Raw genomic sequence first — 9,607 nt, 5'->3', positions numbered from 1 at the left:
GGACTCTCTGAGGGGATGGGAAGGAGACCCTGGCCCTGCCCCACTCTCCTGATCTGCTCCGGCTGCTCACCATGTATTCCAGGAGCTGATGGGCCTGCCCATGCAGGGCGTGGGCCAGGACCAGCCCGGCCTGGCTGGGGCGCCGCAGGGGGGAGCGGGCAGCGAGCAGAGCCTTGTCCAAAAAGCAATTCTCCTGCTCTGCTGTGAAGAGCTGCCCAAAGACCTGGAATCAAGAGCACAGGAGGTTTCAGCTGACGGCCCAGAGCCCGGCCCCAACTCCTGGGGCTAAAACAGCTTCCTCCTCCCCCAAACTCCCTTCCAGACCCTGCACCCAGACGCTCTCCTCACCCGGCACCCCAACCCCTGCCCCAGGTCACAGCTTCCTCCTGCCCCCAAGACCCTCTTACCCTCACGAGGGCCCCAGCCAGCCCCACCCCCGAGCCCTGCCCTGCCCTGGCAGCGCGTCCTTACCTCTCCCACCCTCACGCTGTTGCTGTGAGCCAGGACCCATCTTTCTTTGTAGTAGTGTCTGCACCACAGGTCCTCTGCCTGGTGGATGTTGAGGCCTGCAAGAGACACAACAGGGTCATTCTGCTGGCAGGTCTGAGCCCTTCCCCTCCCACGGGTCCCTGCAGGCATCCCTGGGCAAATGGAGGGGCACAGGGGGCAGAAGGGGAACACAGAGGGACGCATCCCCCCTTGGGCCAGTCTGGGGGAAAAGGGCTGGGTCCCCTCCCCCCGCCGCCGGCACCCTCAGGGTGTCCCTGGGGCCCAGGTCCCGGCTGGGTTCCTTACCCCTGTGGTGCAGGAGGAGTTGATACAGGCTGTGCACCCCCTCCCGGGCCAGCCGGCTGACGTCTTCGGATGGGTCCGAAATAAAAAGGCCCAGCTGGGCCACGTGGTGACCCATCCTCGGCCAGTCGGCGGAGTTCTGAGGGGAGAGAAGAGGGGGGGTCCCTCAGCATCCTGGGGCTGCACGTCCCATGCAAACGGCCGCCGAGGCGGGTCTGAGCTCAGGGGACGGACAGAGACACCTCCCGGGACGGGGCGGGGCGGGGCCGGCCTTGCGAGGAGACAACCCTGAGCAATGGCCCCGACTGAAGGGTCACTCCGGGGGTGGAACAAGGGGATCCACTGACGGCCACTCCCCAGTCCCCAGGCCCAGTCCCTCAAGAGCCCCCCTGAAGGGCCCAGGGTCGCCCCTCCCCGGGGAAAGGAGAACGCGGCCCATTCCCGGCCCATTCCCGGCCCTGCCTCTGCCTCCCGGGGACGCTCCCAGCCCCGCGCCCTGCAGCCCCAGACCCCCCGGCTCCGAGGTCACTTACGTCAAACCCCGGGAGGGTGGTGGCGACTCCCAGCAGGGCCGTGGTGCTGCCAAGGGCCCTGGCTCGCTCCTGGGGCAGGCGGGACTCCAGCCACGGGCTCAGGTGCTGGGGGGGAAAGAGGCAGGTCAGGACCCGTAGGGAGGTGCCGGTTCTGGGCAGAGCCTGGGGCTCCTCTCGGACTGTGCCCCCACCAGCCACTGACACTGCTCCTCCCTCGCCCCCCCCCCCGAGGAAGCAGGGACAATGGCCCCGTCCCCCCCACGGGGCTCACCTCCATTATGAGCTGCAGCCGGGCGGTGTCTGGGGACTCGGCGAGGAGGCTCGCCAGTAGGGCCTGGAGGTCGTAGGGAAGGGCCCGGATGAACTGCAGCAAGACAAGGGGGAGCCCTGGGTCAGAGGGGGGTTGGGGGATCCAGGCCACCCGCTGGCTCCGGGGTCCAGCCTAGAGCAGAGTCTGAGCCGCCTCGCAGAGCAGGGAGGAGCCCAGGCTGGGCATGGAAGGGACGGGCCCCCCGGGAGAGCAACGGGAAACCTGGAGGGAAGGATCCAAACCTGCAGCTTCTTCCCTCCCTCTGCCACCCCCCCCCCTCCTCTCTGGAGCTCCAGCCCAGCCCGGGAGCAGGGCCCGGAGGGACGTACCTGAGTGTGGATGGGCTCCTGCTTCCAGTCCCCAGACACTGTCTGTCCCACGGCCGCCGTCAGCAGGGGGCTCAGGAGCTGGGCCCGCAGGGGAGGCTGCAAGGTGCTGGCAGGAGAGAGGGGCAGAGACTGTTAATTCAGCAGCAGGAGACAGAGACTTTCCCACTCCCTGGCCAGGGGATCTGCTCTGGGGGGAGTCGGCGGGGGGAGCGGGGGGGTCGGTACCTGAGGCTGCAGGCGGCGTTGAGGCAGTCGGCCAAGACCAGCGGGGGGGGCGAGTCCTCCATGATCTCCTGGGAGACCCAAGGAGACAAAGGGGCGTGTGAGGCTGGGGCCCCCAAGAGACGCTCACGCGGCCAGCGCCCCCACCCAGCAGGATCCAACCCCACTGCCTCCCGCTGCCCTGTAGCCCCCCTGCCCGACACAGGGCCCCTCCCAGCACCCCCCTCCCAAACTGGGACCAGCTCAATCCTTGTCCCCAGGCCGTCTCCTGCCCCTCCCTGCCCTGGTGACCAGCCTCTGAACCTCCTCATCCCTGCTCCCCAGGCGCATCCCCAGCAGCCCGCTCGGCTCCCTTCTAGCCCCCCATGGCCCGGGGAGACCCCTCCCTGTCCCGAATCCCCCTTCCTGTCCGGCACCCCAGACCTGCCCCATTTCTGTGTCCCTCCCTCCTCCAGCATCCCCACCCACCCTCCCCATGTCCACCTCCAGCCCTCCTGGCTCCACCCATCCCGTTTCCAGCACCCCCACCCGCCGCCATGGCCCAGGCAGACCCGCGTCCACCCCACGTATCCCCTCCCCTCCTCCCGGCCGCCGCGACTCGCTTACAACGATCCTGGTCATCATGGTGTCCTTGCAGCAGCGCGGCGCCAGGGTGTCCTCGCCCCTTTGGAGGGCGGCGAGGCAGGCGAGGGGGATGGCCAAGAGGAACCGCTGCAGGGCGGCTGGGCTCTGCGCCCCAGAGAGAGTCCGTGAGCCTGGGGCCTGCCTGCCCCCCACGGACAGCTGCAGGGCTCAGGTCTCCCAGGAGTGGAGGTGGGAGCTGCCGGTTGTCCAAGCACCCACACTCCCCCCCCAACTGCTGCCCCAGGCTTGTGGGGGCCCAGCTGGTGCATGACAAGAGACCCCAGCTTGGGGGGTCCAGGTCATGCAGGAGAAGGGGTCCCAGGGGGATCCCCAGGGACAAGCCCCTCCCGGAGGGGGGGACGTGCTGGGAAGGGGCCGGACAATCTCGGGTCCCCCCCGTGTGGAGAAGGTTCCTACCGTGTCCCGGGTGTGGAGCTGCTCTTCGATGTCGTAGATGGCCCCTTCCTCCACCCGGGAGTCCACCCGCTCCTGGCAGAGCTCCGCCGAGGCGCAGGGGGGCTCTGTGCGGGAGGGAAGGGACCAGGGTGACTCCAGCGGCCAGCAGGGGTCACGCGCCCCCATGTCAGGGACCCAGGGCAGGTTGGGCCCCACACGCCCCTCGCAGGGACCCATCCCCCTGCCACCCTCACATCTGCCAACGCCCTCAGCAGAGCCCCCACCAGGAACAAGAGAGCCAAGCAGCCCCCGCCCCCATCCATTGCCCTGGCTGCGGGGCAGACACTGGGGCTGCCCCTCCCCCCCCCCCCGGGTACTGGGTGAGCCCCTGGGCCCAGCGTGTTCACGGCCCCTCACCTGGGTCTGAGCGGCTGCATGAGGTGGCCCGGCTGCAGCTGGAGGCCCAGGCGCTGCTGCTGACGGACCTGGACCCACAGCTGCAGGGGCTGGTGCGGGGAGCGACGGGCTGGGGGCTCCCGGAGACTGGCAGGTCCCCGGGGGCCGGGCAGGGCGATGCCCCCTGGTGGTAATGGGGGCTGGGCTCCCGGGGCAGGTGTTTCTCTCCACAGAGGAGGCCCCGGAGCCACCCTACCCGGCTCCCCCGCTGGGCTGGGTCCCGCCTGCCCAGCCGCCTCTGGAGCCAGGTCCGGGGGGGCCTGGCCGGTGGGCGAGTCGCCCCGAGCTGGTGGGATCCAGCTTCCCCGCCCGCGGGGACGGAGAAGCTGCTCCCCACCGGCCCTGGGGCCATCTTCAGGGCTTTCTTGAACCACAGCCGAAAACGTTTGGCCATGCTGCAAATGAGGGGAGCAAAGGGGAGCTTGGGGTGCAGCCTGCAGAGCGAAATCCAGGGGTTCCAGCTCCCCAGAGCGACTGCCCCCAGCCCCCAAATGGCCCCTTGCTTATCGGTTCGGTCTTGCACAGGCACTGCAAGGACCTGAGGGTATGTCTACACTACCCCGCTAGTTCGAACTAGGAGGGTAATGTAGGCATACCGCACTTGCAAATGAAGCCCGGGATTTGAATTTCCCGGGCTTCATTTGCATAAGCGGGGAGCCGCCATTTTTAAAACCCCGCTCGTTCGAACCCCGTGCAGCGCGGCTACACGGGGCACGAACTAGGTAGTTCGAACTAGGCTTCCTAGTTCAAACTACCGTTACTCCTCATTCCACGAGTCTCCTGCCCATCAACAGCCCCTTCTTGGCCAATCAGGGGAGAATCTAAGGTGTGGGGGGTGGAGCGTTCTCCCCAAAGACACCGGCATAGACTTGTTCCAGCCCCACCTCCCCAGTCCCCACAATGGGGGCTGCATCCCCCACCCCACGGCTCCTGCAAACCACCCCCCGTCCTTCAGCTAGTCTGTTGGGTCCCAAGCTGGGGGAGGCAGCAAGGGAAGGTCACAGAGGAGGCAAGAACAGAGCAGAAATGTGGGGGGATGGAGGAAAAGGGAAACCAACCAGGAGAAAGCCCCAGTGGCGCTAAGGACGCAGCCCAGGTGAGGAATCACCTTCCGGCCCTTGACCGAGGGCTGGGCCTGCCTGGAACCCAGCCGGCCCCGGGCGGGATCCAACCCCTGGGGGCTCTTACCTTCGTCACAAAGGTGTCGGGATGTGGAACTCACAGAACGCGAAGGAACCGTGAGGAGGAGACGCACCAGAGCTAAAGCAACCGGGGGTCTCCAAAGTCCCCTGGGCCCGCCCCCCGCTTTTATCAGCCTGAGATGTGGGTCCCTCTGTGAGGTCATCACCTCCCCACCTGCCCTTTGCCTTATATGCTGAGGGCTGCCCAAAGCCCCTGTGAGGTCACCGCCCCCCCCCCTCACCCTGCCAGGCAAATGTCCTGCCTCTGGCCACCCCCCTGGGAAGTTTGAGCCATTACTAGGGGTCCCTCCCCCTCCCTCATAGGCTGCTCCCTGCCCTACACTGCAGGCTTCTTGCACGAGAGCTGTTTCACGCCGGAGTTCTTGCGCAAAAGGTCTCGTGCAAGAGTGCCTCCACCCTGCCATAGGCTTTTGCACAAGAGCGTCCATGGCAGTGTGAACGCTCTCTTGTGCAAGAAAGCTCTGATGGTCATTTTAGCCATAAAAGTGTCTTGCTCAAGAAGCCCCTGGTGCCCGTCCACGCTGCCTTCTTGCACAACAGCTCTTGCACAAAGGGGGCTTAGTCATCGTGGGGAGAGGAATAACTCCTGTGCAAGGAGCCCTGTTCTCTGATGCTTTACTGCAAATTTACTTCTGCAAGAACACACGTAGAGTGTAGACGCGCCACAAGTTTTTTCGCAAGAACACACAAAAACAAGCCATGTGGATGTTTTCTTTTTAGGCAAAAGCCCCTTTTTGCACAAGATCGGTCGGCCTTTTTGCAGAAATAGGGATCTTGTGGGAAAAGGGGGTTTTTTGCACAAAAAGTAAACATCCACATGGCTTGGTTTTGCGCACAAACCCCGAGCACAAAAACGGAACGGCAGAAAATATGCAAATGACATTGCGTGTCATAGAGTCCCTCGTTAGCATATTTGTTGCCAAAAAAACTCGTTGTGTAGACGTAGCCTAGGAGAGAAGCGATCTCAGACACAAAGCCCTTCAGTAAGAGGGCATAGCCCTGGGGCGTGGTAGGAGACGTACGGCAGACATGGGAGGTCACTCTCCTAGCTATTTGGCACGGAGGAGGCCTCAGCTGGAGCACTGTGTCCAGATCTCAGGGCCATGCTTTAGGAGAGAGAGTCCAGAGGGGAACTATGAAAAGGGATTAGGGACGTTAGATATTCACTGAGTAGTCAATTAACCTCATGATTTCTTATCAGTTACTTGACTTTTCGATAGTCCCCAGGGGCCAGCTGTCTCAGTCCTGGCTCACGCTGGGTCCGGGACCTACCCCCTCTGCGGCTCTGCATTTACAGTGTGTTAGGAGCCAGGCAGGCAGGCAGCCTCGCTCAGTTCCAGTTTGCACCAGGTCCAGAAGCTCAGACCCAGCCCCCAGGCAAGGGCTGCTGCCAGCTTGTGCTGCTGCCTCTGATACAGAGGCAGCAGTACGGAGTGCCAGGAGGGAACTGGTCTAAAAAGCACCTCCCCTTGCGACCTGGCTGCCTGTCATCCCACGCTGCTGCCTCCGTTTTTGGCGAGAGAGAGCCGCCTGTCTTGAGACACCGGTGGGGAGTCGGATTTTCAAAAGGCAGGTCTCTGTCCTTTGTGAGCCTTCCAAAGCGCTTCGGTGGGGGTGTTGCATAAATTGCAAGGTTTCGTCCCCTTGGAGGCTAGTCTGATTTACCCCAAGAAGAGAGTCACACTTTCAGGCTGGGTCCAACTCAAGTTTACTGGTTGCAACCAAGGTACGGCTAAGGAACTCAATGTTCAGATCAGAGCCGACCCCCAACATCTCATATGCAGGGGTTTTTATAGGGTTCACATCCTTCCTGGTTTAGGTGCCTTAACATGATAGGTTACTTCATTTTTGACGTTTAGCATTCCTATAGGTCAGGTTAATTTTCCCAATGAGGTTAAATACAATGCCTACTTGCTGACTTTGCAGTTACAGCTGTCTTACAGTCATTCACTTTTGCTGAACAATGGGCGAGCCATACTTCCCTTTTTCCTTTCCTGCTTGAGCCGGTCACAAGTTTAAAGGATGTGGAATCTATCCATATCTCTACTTAACAGAAGACTGGTTTCACTTCCCCTCGTCTCCTTATTATAAGTTATTACCTGTGACAGGCCCTAACCTTTGTCATGTCTTACTCCTATACAAATAGCAAATATATCTAAGCATTAGCAATGTATATATATTGTACGTGCCCCTCATAGGGGAATCAATGGCTCCGGGGGATTTGACTTCCCTTTTACACATCAATTCCCCCCTCAAGAGGCTTTCTCTTTCTTATACCTCATCAGTTTCTTCTTTGGCTAATCTTTGGTAATGTACAAGCATTTCACGGTTGACAGTAGTCAATACAGTGCGACATATAGAGGCAATTATACAAGGTATAAAACAGGGCATTAAGCATAATCTAATCACAACAAAACAAAACTAAACAGGAATGTGTACCAACATAGCACAACAAGAGTTTTCCTCTTTTTCTTTGAAACAGTCGTGGTTCAGCATCATGCAGGGGAGAGGTTACTAGCACATCACCCTGTAATATTTCGATTCTTCTGGTGTCCAACAGGTGGGAAAGCAGGACCAGAAGAGAGAGGCTTATCAGCAGTCGGGGTAGGATCATTTTGCAATGGGAAGCATTGGCCAACAGTCAGTTCTTGGCACTTCACAGCGCTGATGGACATAAGAGTCTTTATTCTCTGAGCCAAAAGCCAGCTAGCTCTTTTGGAACCAAGGTTATTTCCTAGGAATAAAGCAAACCATAAAAACAATCCCACGCGGTTGCTTGATACCGGCCTTATCAAAGTGAGGCCTTTTTGGCATGTGGTTGCCAGGGGAACCAGGGTCGCAGTTACTGCTGTAGCATACGCTTCTCAGGCTGACTTAATGATTTGAGTTTGTTAGTCCTTAGCAAGATACCATGGACTGCCTCAGTTTACTCCTATAGTTCTTTTCTCTTGACTTTGGGGTTCTTCTTAATCTACTAGGTTAAATACAACAATTTAAGGGATTTTAATTTACTCTGGAAATGCTGGTACAGCACTATCATTATTATAAATGTTAAAATCTAAACTCTCTACATAATTTGGCAAACACTATTCAAATCCATCCCCAAGATATTTCGTCGCCTTACTGGCACTGCCCATGATTATAGGTTTGACCTCTACTGCCTGGTTGAGTGCTGCAGAGATAGGTGTTTGGCATGGTCCACGGTGTTTCCCTATCTGTGTGTACCTCAGACGGCCAGCCCCGATATATCTTTGGGCATTGGCCACCAACTTCTTGATCTTTGCCTGCAGGGCCAGTAAACCCTCCTCTTGGTACTTACTTCCGCCGTGCCACTCAGCATCTCATGTGTGGTTACCTCCACTACCAAAGTGCGATATGTCCACATTCTATTGACGGTTAGGCCGCTTGATGAGGGACTGTTATGCACACAGACGGATATACAGAGGGGCAGGATGGAGTGATCTGTCTGGGTAGTCAAACACCAGTAGGTACCGTTCATTTGGACCAGCTCGATGTTCATTTGTTTTTCTATGACAACCACATCAAGCCTAGGCAGATTCGTCATGATGTTAAATGGGCAGGTACATAAAATTTCCTTATCAAAGTGGGTGCAACAATCCCTGGGTATAGGGAGGCTCCCACACCTTCAGAATAAGCAATGCCTTCTATTCTATCTATATGCCCTTGCTTTGGTACAAACAGGGAGGTTACCATTCTGATCTGATCTGAGTGAGGAATCCTCAGAGGGACCAAAAACAAATGGTTGTACTATGCCCTGTCCAGGTGGGCCTTTGGGTCCTCATGGATTCTCTCTTTCCCTACTCCCATGGGTAGGCACAGGGGAGATTGGGGACTCACCACCATAAGAACTAAGTGGTAGTGGCTAAAGCTTACCTTATTCTTCAATACTGGCCTTCTAATTTCTTTATTTTACTTCCAATCCAATTAGCTTCTGGTCCAAACATCAGGTTAGGTCTACAGAGCTGGACAGATCCTTCAAACTATTTAGGATCAATTGATTAGCTTGGCTGGTGTGTAGGCCTTTACGGGCACTGGATATTACTGCATTTACAAGTCTGGATTCTCATACAATTTCTGGGCTATGACATAAGTGTTGCTGATAGGGTTACCAGGCTCAAACCAATCTGCGATGGTATCTGCTAAGCCTTGTCATTGCCTAATCAGGCATTTGCCAATTTGATTAACCAGTCTAGCACACAACTGGTCTGTACCAGTGTGGAACATCATCAAGGTAAGGACCAGTGACAGTTGTCCTTGTTCTGGAACAGGGGCCTGTTCAGGGCATGGTGCACAACTGGGAGGCTCCATTTTGTCCTTAAAGTCCTGGTTGATGATATCCAAATGAGGGCAAGTTAGCAATGGCCATTAAAACAAAACTAGTCTGGTGGGAAGGAGCTAGTACTGTCTCCCATCCTTCTGTTGACGTGATGTACTCCTTGCTTCCTTCCAGTTCTTTTTGTTCACCTGTGGAGACATTGTTAACATTCTCCTAGCCTAAACAATTTTCTATTCACAACATTTGCAATACGTATTACAATTAAGACACACAAGACAAACTTGGACAGAACACAAACACATGTCATGACACAGAACCATGGCATTTTGTTGTTGTTTTTCTTCAACTGGCGCCAGCGCTTTCTGATGATCTGAAAGACAAGAAAACATTTCTCTCCCCCCCATCGGGGTGGCCTATTATAACTTAAAATACTGCCTAAGATCTGT

At 57.7% G+C, this 9,607-nt stretch overlaps 1 long non-coding RNA gene across 1 annotated transcript; it reads right to left on the bottom strand.

The window, feature by feature from the left end:
- Positions 1 to 800: 800 nt before the first annotated feature.
- LOC142823384 (uncharacterized) lies at positions 801 to 1,695 on the bottom strand. The gene is made up of 3 exons (XR_012898607.1): positions 1,597 to 1,695; positions 1,326 to 1,430; positions 801 to 931 (listed from the first exon to the last, which is right to left on the bottom strand). It is a non-coding gene; the product is annotated as an uncharacterized LOC142823384 (long non-coding RNA).
- Between the last annotated feature and the right edge of the window lie 7,912 nt (positions 1,696 to 9,607).

The sequence above is a fragment of the Pelodiscus sinensis genome, chromosome 33 (genome assembly GCF_049634645.1).
Source record: "Pelodiscus sinensis isolate JC-2024 chromosome 33, ASM4963464v1, whole genome shotgun sequence".
NCBI lineage: Eukaryota > Metazoa > Chordata > Testudines > Trionychidae > Pelodiscus > Pelodiscus sinensis.
This window is presented reverse-complemented; position numbering and strand designations above follow the sequence as displayed.